We start from the raw sequence: 9,306 nt of genomic DNA, 5'->3' as shown, positions 1-9,306 counted from the left end.
GGAAGGATTTGGGCTTGTTAAGAATGAACCCATGAGGAGTGTTTATCTGATGAAAAATTTATCAAGCCACACTTATGATTTGTGCACTTTTCTGTACGCAGGTTATGCTTCAATAAAAACTAAATTAAAAAGAACGAGGTAGCAAATAGTCCCCCAGGCTCCTGGTGCTGTCTTATATAGAAGGATGACTGGTTAATTCCTCAGCTCCCCCATGGGGTGGGAGAAGGCAGGTGTTTGCTCCCCTGGAATCTCCCCCTGCTCACAGCATCCTCCATACTGCCACGGAGCTGTCATTCTGAAATAAAAGCCAAATCAGGTCCTCTTCTGCCTGCAATTCCTCAGTGGCTTCTTGTTACCTGTGGAATAAATCTCAAACTCCTTGGAAAGGCGGCCATGTATGTGCCTAACCGACTTCCCAGTCTAGTCTTCCACGGGAGAGGAGGCGCAGGTAGCAGCTGAGCATGGAGACCCTAGGCCCAGCCATCTCCTGGCATGTGATGTTGTGCAAGTCCCTGAACCTCTCCTGAAGCATGAGTGATGGCTACGTGCTTAGGTCTGCTGAGGAGAGAGGGATGATGGACACCCATCCAACAAAGCAGTGTCTGGCACCCAGGTGGCTCCTAGTGAATGTGAGCTGTCAGTTTGTGTTTCATTTGGCCACCCAGATGCCTGGCATTACCTCTTCACCATTCTCTGGTGAAGAATTCATTGTCTGGTGAATCTTCATCCTTCCCCTCCTACCCCTACATCTTCTCATGCATCCACATTTTCTTCTAAGATTAATTAAGCTATCCTTCCTCCAGAAAGGCGCTTTCGGGCTCTTCCACCAATGTGGAGCCTGTCTGTCCTCTCTCCTGCCCCCGGGGTCGTCCATCCCCTGGATCCTGTATTCTGCAGCACCTGCTATACCATCAGCACTTCCCCTCAGTATAAGTATCTTCTTGTTCATCTCCAACAAGCTCCTGTGAACAGCCAGCACTCTGTACACTGGAGTGGGCTGTGCCTGAGATGTTTGTCCAACCGGTGAGCCAACATCCCAGTGCTTTCCCTGAGACATGTCCACGCTACCCAGCAATTATTTTGCATTGCATGGCTCTATACCTCCTTCCCTAAGAGGCTGCTGACAGAACTAGGGATGAGCAACTGTCCCAAGCTGGACTGATCAGTATAATTAGTCCTAGGCGTTAGAAATGGAGGGAACATCTACGTGCTGGTCTGGACAGCAGGGTTCCATCCTCTCTGTTAGGTTGAATTGTGCCCCCCATCCAAATGATGTTGAAGTCTGAATCCCTAGTACCTGTGACTGTGACCGCATTTGGTCTTTATATAAGATGAGGTGATTAATATAAGATGAGGCCTTAAGGAAGTGCCCTAAACAATTATGACTGATGTCCTTATAAAAAGGGGACATCTAGCCAGGCTGACAGCACATGACTGTAATCCCAGTAACCCTGGAGGCCTAGGCAGGAGGATCCCAAATTCAAGGACAGCCTCAGCAACTTAGGCCCTGAGTAACTTAGTGAGACCCTGTCTTAAAACAAAAAAATAAAAAGGGCTGAGTAGGTAACTCAGTTGTAAAGCGTCCCTGGGTTCAATCCCCAGTAGCAAAATAAATAAATAAATAAATAAATAAATATATAAATAAAGGTGGTGGCAGGGATGGGGACATGCAGAAATAGAGGCAGAAGATAAGATAATGTGAGGACAAGGGAAAGACACCATCTACCAACCAAGGAATGTCTGAGGCTACTGGAAGCCAAGAGAGAGGCAGGGAGCTGCTTCTGCTTGAGAAGGAAACAGCCCAGTCAACACCTTGATTTCAGGCTGCTGACCTCCAGAGCTCTGGGACAATCCATTTCTGTCCTAAGCCACCCAGTGGTACTTCATTACAGCAGTACTAGGAAACGAATAAATCCTCTCTTTGGTGAACTTCTCCTCCTCTCTCTGCTTGTGGCTCAAGAAGCCTTTACTCTTTCTCCTCCCTGCTCTTTCGCTCCATGGTTGTTGTCATGGATGTCATCACCATCGTTGTTGTCATCATCATCATCATCATCCTTGTCCTGGCTAACACAGACTTGCACTGTACAAGGCACGGTCCTAGACCCTCTAAATTTAATCCTCATAGCGATCTATGAGATGGGTCCTGTTATTGTTGCTATTTTGCAGATGAGGAAACTGAGACATAGAGAGGTTTAAGTGCCAAGTATCACACAGTTAATAAGTCACAGAGTCCAGATTTAAACCCAGGCAGCCTGCCTTCAAGACCCTGTGTTAGTCCTCTGCCCTTGTCTACTAATGATCACATCTGGAGACTTGTCCCAAGCAGGACCAATAGAATTCTCTAAGAAGTCTTCTTTTTTACATAGGAATTTGGGGAAGATGAGCTAACCTTGATTGGTGAGGTTTATCAGGCACCATCAGGAGTCCTGTTCTTTAACACATAGAAGGAGTAGGTCTATTTTTTTAAAAAAGAACACTCAGAGACGAAAAATGGAGAGAGGAATGTTTTCTGGTCCCTTTTACTCTTTGACCAGGAGAGCTCACCTCAAACCTGCCCTTCCCAAAGCTTGTTTATAAGAACCTATAAATTAAACTTCTGTTCAAGCTAGTTATGTTGATTTTCTATCATTTGCAAACAGAAGATTCCAGACCAGCACACTTGCAAATTAGAAACTGGGACTGAAAGACTCCATTCCCATTTGAGGGTGGTCTCTTGAGTGGCAGGGATAAAAATAAACCTCGACTTCTGTGAGGCATCAATCTCCTGCAAGAGGCTGGGTACCAGAGAGAGCTGGGCTCTGCAGGGGGAGATGTAGGGAGCCTGTGTTAGAAAAGCAGAGAGGAGATGGAGAGGGAGAACACTGTGGAGTCCTGAGAGTTCCTAGTTCTGAGACTTGGCTGCATTCCTGCCCTTGAATTCTAGGAGACCTCCCTGTATCCATTAATCTACTCCCCCTTTTCAGTTTAAATTGGCACAAGTTGGTTTCAATAGGTTGCATGCAAAGAATCATAAATAATACACATGCAGTAGGAACTCAATAACTGTTGAATGTAACGGAAGGTTCTTAAGCAAGGCAGTAAATAGGATGGAGACTGTTCCTTAGGAATATTGCCCTGAAGTCTGCATGTGGGGGAGAGTATAGATGGGGTGCAGTGATAACAAAGATGTACCCACAGAGGTCAGCATGAGAGGTGACAGACCCTGAGTGACTGGAAAGGAAAGTGGGGAATTGAGAGGGAAAGGACTTGGTGGAACTCAGCATTGAGGAGAGTGGGAGTAAAGGAGAAAGGGATGTCAAAGATGACTGGAATCTGAACCTGGTTTCTAGAAGGAAGGATGAGACCATTAATAGGAGGGAAGACGAGCAGGCTCTTGCACACCGATGTTGAGCTGAGGTAGCAGTGACGGAGCTAATTAGAGTAACTGAGCAGAAAGAAATGAGGCCTGGCGTTTAGCAGAGAAATCTGCTGTGGAACAGAGACTGGGGAGTCAGCCTTAGCAGAGAGCTGGAGCTGGCAGAAAGGCCGAGGCAGTCCAGGGAGAGCATAAATGAAGAAATGAAGAGGGGCAACTAAATTTAAGACATAAGAGAATGAGTTACCTGAAAAACAGAGAAAGAGCAGTCTGTGAAGTAGACAGCAGAGCCGCCCGTGGAGTAGGGGAACTAAGGAAGCACAGGAAGCCATCTAGCCTAAAAGGGGAGCTGGGGAACGGTGCTCCAAACTGCAGACAGGCCAAGAAAGGACAGCTCTCAGGGATGCAGACAAGGTGAGTTAGCTCACTGAGGAGGAGATCATGAGAAACCACCAAGGGCGCCGTGAGTCAGTGCTGAGGGAGGGAGACAGAGGGTGAGGACTTAGGGAGAGGGGGCTGTACTGACTTAATGCCACAGCAGGCTGGGGCTGCTTTTGCCTCCTTGGGGAGTGGCAAGGATGACATTCCAACCAGGAAAAGATCTGGCCCACCTATTGGATAAGGAAGGTGAAGCCTCTAAAACATAACCTAGATGAGATCATGAGCAACCTGAACTACTCTGCCTGATTAAGGAACAGGGACTGAGAGACCTGGGCTGTGGGTGGGGGTGGGGTACAGACTGGCAGAGCCTCAGTAGAGAGAGAAGATGTGAGGAATTGATACTGTCCAGGGCTCGTGGTTGTAAATAACACAAACCAACCCTGACCCTGGCTAAGTTAAGCAGAAAAGGAACTCACTGGAAGACTTTTTGAGTACCTCACAGAATCCAGAAGTATATTAGCTATTTATGTTACATAACAACTTATCCCAAAATTTAGAGGCTAAAAATAATACACATCTATAATCAGATATTTTCTGGGGATCAGAGATTGGGGAGCAGTTTAACTGGTTGGTTGTATTTGGGGGCTCTCATTAGGTTGCGCTCAGAATGTTCAGTGGGATTTCAGTTTTCTGAAAGCTGACTGGAGCTAGAGGAGCTCTTCCAAGATGGCGCACTCACTGAGGAGGAGATCATGAGAAACCAAGGTTGGTAGGGAACCTTGGTTCAGCATTTCCTTGCTATTGGCAAGGAGCATCATTCTCTCACACATGGGTCTGTCCATAATACTGCCTGAATGTACTTAGGACTTGGTAGCTGGTTTTCCCCCGAGCGAGCAATCCCAGAAAGACAGGAAGGAAGAAACCACAATGCCCATTATGACCTTGTCTCACAAGTCACACATCCTCACTTCGCCATATTCTCTTCAAGAAAAGCAAGTCGTTAAGTCTAGGCCATACTCAGGGGGAGGGGAATTTAGCCCCAGTTCTTGATGGTGAGGTGTATAATTTGTAGGCATATTTAAAAGCCATCACAGGAGCCGGGTACAGTGGTGCATGTCTATAATCCCAGTAGCTTGGGAGGCTGGGACAGGAGAATTGCAAATTCAAAGCCAACCTCAGCAACTTAGTGAGGCCCTAAGCAACTTAGTAAGACCCTGTCTCAAAATAAAAAATAAAAAGGGCTGGGAATGTGGCTCAGGGGTTAAGTGTCATTGAATTCATTCACCATACAAAAAAATTCACAAGAAAGTTGGAGAATTAGGCTTGTAAAACAATCAGGAAGCTGCATGGTTAGTTCTCCAGTTGAGGCCCACACCAAAGAATGGCCTGCTGAGGGAGGACACTGGAGGCCTGATGCCTAGACACAAGTACACACCTTGTAAACATTCTCTGTGTCATTTGTAGCACTTTTTCCAAAGATAAAATTATCAGCCTGAGTAGTTGATTGGCTGAGTTTGGACCATTGTGCCTACAGCTGGCCTGCAATATGGTTGGGGCCTTCTGTAAACATGGGGCAGGATCCTAACTCACATAGTTGGGTTGGGATTGTGGCTCAGTGGTACAGTGCTTGCCTCACATGCGTGGGACACTGGGTTCAATCCTCAGCACCACATAAATAAATAAAATAAGGATATTGTGTCCACCTACAACTAAAGTTTTTTTTTTAAAAAAAAAAAAGACATATCTAGTTGCAGTTTCCACCCCTTGACACACATACCTCTTAAGATCAATCCCCATTACAGAGAGGCTCCTGTCTGATTCTCCAATGCCATCTGGGTATCCCACTGTTCAATTCCATTCTGACCCTGGCTCCCAGAGTTACTGTAGACTCTGAAGGTTATGGGACTGCATCATATTTGTGTCAGCACAGGATGGAAAGAAACCAAAATGCCAAAGCAGTTCATGCTTCAGTGTAAATAAGACATTGGAGCTGGAAGACAAAGGAAAACATCTCATCCCTGAGGACCCCCAGATCCCATCTCTGAGAGTCCCTGCAATTCTCTAAAGGAATTTGGTATGGAGAAGGTATGGGTATTCTCATTATATGGAAGATGAGGTTTTGAGTAATTTAAATGTAACTATTATTAGAAGGGTGACACCTTCTGAGGTAGAAGATGCGAGGATATCTTACATTCTAACACTTGGCTTTAAATATAAATGTGAAGTCTTTTGTATACAAATGCTATTATTAAGAAAGAAAATGATGTCTTCTAAGGTCAACTCTGGATTTAGTTCTAGCAAGACAATGATTTTTTTTTTTTTTTAATGAGCTAGAGCCTGGGGCCTTGTAGGTGAAATCAGTTAGAGAGCTGAGATCTGAGAAAGAAGGAGAAAGTTTAAAAAAAAATACAGACATGCTATGGAACTAGCTCCCAAGGGAGATCTGATCTGGGGGAGGTCAGACACGCCCCCTCAGGTCGTCTGGTCTCACCTGGGGTCTAGGCTTCCAGCATTCCCAAAGCACAGGCAGAGGGGTCATGATTGGTGGAGTTTGGAGGGACCCCAGTCACATGGGAAGGTCATTTTCTAACTGATGATCAGAAGTGAGCCTGAGGGGGCCACAGGTTTGAGCAGCCTACTAGCTGGAGCCAGGAGGACTAGATAGAAAGGGGGGAAAGATGGCTGGAAGGGATAAAGATCTGGATCTTGTAATATGATGTTTTCTTAATGAAATGTCAGATGGAAACCCTACAGCTGGGCCCATGATGAATGTCCAATCAATGTCCAATAATGAATTACTAATTATTATTCAATAACCAGCTACAATCTCTCCAGGCCTGTCATGGAAACAAGGAGCTGACAGAGATACCCTGAAGCTGCCCTTCCAAACCCTGAGTTTTGGAAGGACATACCTTAACCCAGGTCTATGAGGATTCTTTTTGGTCTTAAGATTACTTGAAAGATTATCCAGGCACACCTGCAATCTCAGCTACTCAGGAGGCTGAGGCAGGAGGATGGCAAATTAGAGGCCAGTGTGGGTAACTTAAATTTATTTTTTAAAAAGGCTGGGAATGTAGCTCAGTGGTAGAGTACTTGCCTAGTGTGTGTGGCCCTGGGTTCAATCCCCAAAACTGAAAAAGAAAGAAAAAAGATTACTTGATCAGCCTGTTCTGCAGTTTGTCCATATTAGTATTAGGAAGGTTTCCTTTGTATTGTCAAATTCTCTTGTTACAGTTCATTTCAAACATTTAATGAGCTCCTACTATGTGCCAGGCACTGGGGTACCAAGAGAAATTAAGTAAACCAGATGCAGCCTTTGTCCTTAGAGTTCACATCGTATGTGTGAATGTGTGCACATGTGCGTGTGTGTGTGTCTGTGTGTGTGTGTTACACTATAGGGATTAGCATGGTTGAGAAGCTAAACTTTAAAGGAAAATGTAACATTATGAAGACTATTAAAGAACAGATCGATATTCATCCATAAAAATGCTAGCTAGATATCTTGCATGCATCATCACATTTACTCCTCAATTTAACCCTCTGTAACATTATTATTCCCATTTACACAGAGAGCCTCTGAAGTCATGTGACTTCTCCGATATCACCTGGCTAGTAAGTGACAGAGCCAGGACCCATGTTCATGTCTTTTTAAGGTCACAGTTATTTTTTGTTGTTTTTTTAATTGTCATAAATACATATAATCCAAAATTTACCATTTTAACCTTAAAAAAACCCCGAAGTCTTGCTGTATTGATTTCTCATTTCCTTTTTTGTAGTTTACATTTTTTAATTTTGGTATTATATACCTAACATGAAATTTATCGTCTTATTCATTTTAAGTGTACATCCAATAGTGGTTTTTGTTTTTGTTCTTCTCGTTGTTGTTATTTTTTGTTTTAGGAATTGAAGTCAGAGGCTCTCAGTCACTGAGCCTTACCCCCCCCCCGCCCCTTTTATTTTTTATTTTGACACAGGGTCTTGCTAAGTTACTGAATCTGGCTTTGAACTTGTGATCTTCCTGCCTCAGCTTCCTGAGTCACTGGGATTACAAGCAGGCACCACAGCACCTAGTTCCAATAGTGTTAAGAACATTCACACTGTTGTGCAACCAATCTCCAGGGCACTTTTCATCTTGCACAACTGAAACTCCATCCCTATTCAACAAGTCCCCACTCCCTCCCCCCACTCCTGGCAATCATCTTGCTATTTTTCATCTCTAGGAATTTGACTAGTCGAGGTCTTCAGATAAGAAAAATCACACAGGAAGAAGAGAGAAAGAGAAACCACACAGTATTTATCTTTTTTAAAAAAAATGCATTGAAAGGCTTTATTTTATTTGTTATTTATTTATTTTTGTGTGGTCCTGAAGATCAAACCCAGTGCCTCACATGTGCTAGATAAGCGCTGTACCACTGAGCCACAACCCCAGCCCAGTATTTATCTTTTCGTGACTAGCTTATTTAACTTAGAACAACAACTTCAAGTTCCACCCCTGTTTAGGGTATATCAGAATTCTCTCCCTTTTTAAGGCTGAATAATATTCCATCATAGACCACACTTTCTTTATCCGTTCATCTGTCAATGGCAAATAGGTTGCTTCCACTTTGGGGCTATCATGTACAATGCTGCCATGAACATGGTGCACACATATCTCTTCAAGAATCCTGTTTTGGGGCTGAGGTTGTGGCTCAGTGGTAGAGTACTTACCTCACGTGTGTGAGGCACTGGGTTTGATTTTCAGCACCACATATAAATAAATGAATAAATAAAGGTCCATCAACAACTAAAACGAAAAGAACCCTGTTTTCAATTCTTTTGGATACATATCCAGAAGCAGAATGCCGGATCATATGGCAATTGGTTTTGCGTGTGGTGCTGTCAATGGAAACCCAAGGTTGGATTCATGCTCTACTGCTCCGTTATACCCTCATCTCCTACCAATTAAAATTTTGAAGAACCACCTCGTTGTTTTTCACAGAGGTTGTACCATATTACATTCTCATCAACAGTGTGTAAGGGTTCCAATTCCTCCATGTCCTTGCTCTTCTTTCCCCTCCCCCTTTTTTCTTTTCTTTTCTTTTTTAATAGCAGCCTTGGGTATGAGGCAGTGTCTCATTGTGGTTTTGGGTTGCATTTCCCTAGTGATTAAAGATATCAAGCACCTTTTCATTAAGTATTTGGGGGTAGAAATGTGTATTTCAAGTCCTTTGTCCATTTTTAAATTCATTTTTTATGGTCATTTATAATATTGTGGCTATTAATCCCTTACTCGATATATCATTTGCAAGTGTTTTCCTCCATTCTGTAGGTTCTTTCCTTCTGTTGGTTGTGTCCTTTGATGCACAAAAGTTTTCAATCAACAACGGAATCCAGTTTATCTCTGACTTTCTTTACTCGTGCTTTTGGTTTCACCTCTAAGACGTCATCGCCACATTTAACATCACAGAGCTATCCCCTTGTGTCTTCTCCTAAGAGCTGTGTAGTTTTAGCTCTTGTATTTAGGTCTTTGATCCATCTTGTATATAGCATAAGGTGGGGTCTGATTTCATTCTTTGTACATAGATGTCCCA

Source organism: Sciurus carolinensis, chromosome 9 (genome assembly GCF_902686445.1).
Source record: "Sciurus carolinensis chromosome 9, mSciCar1.2, whole genome shotgun sequence".
NCBI classification, from domain to species: Eukaryota; Metazoa; Chordata; class Mammalia; order Rodentia; family Sciuridae; genus Sciurus; species Sciurus carolinensis.
This window is presented reverse-complemented; position numbering follows the sequence as displayed.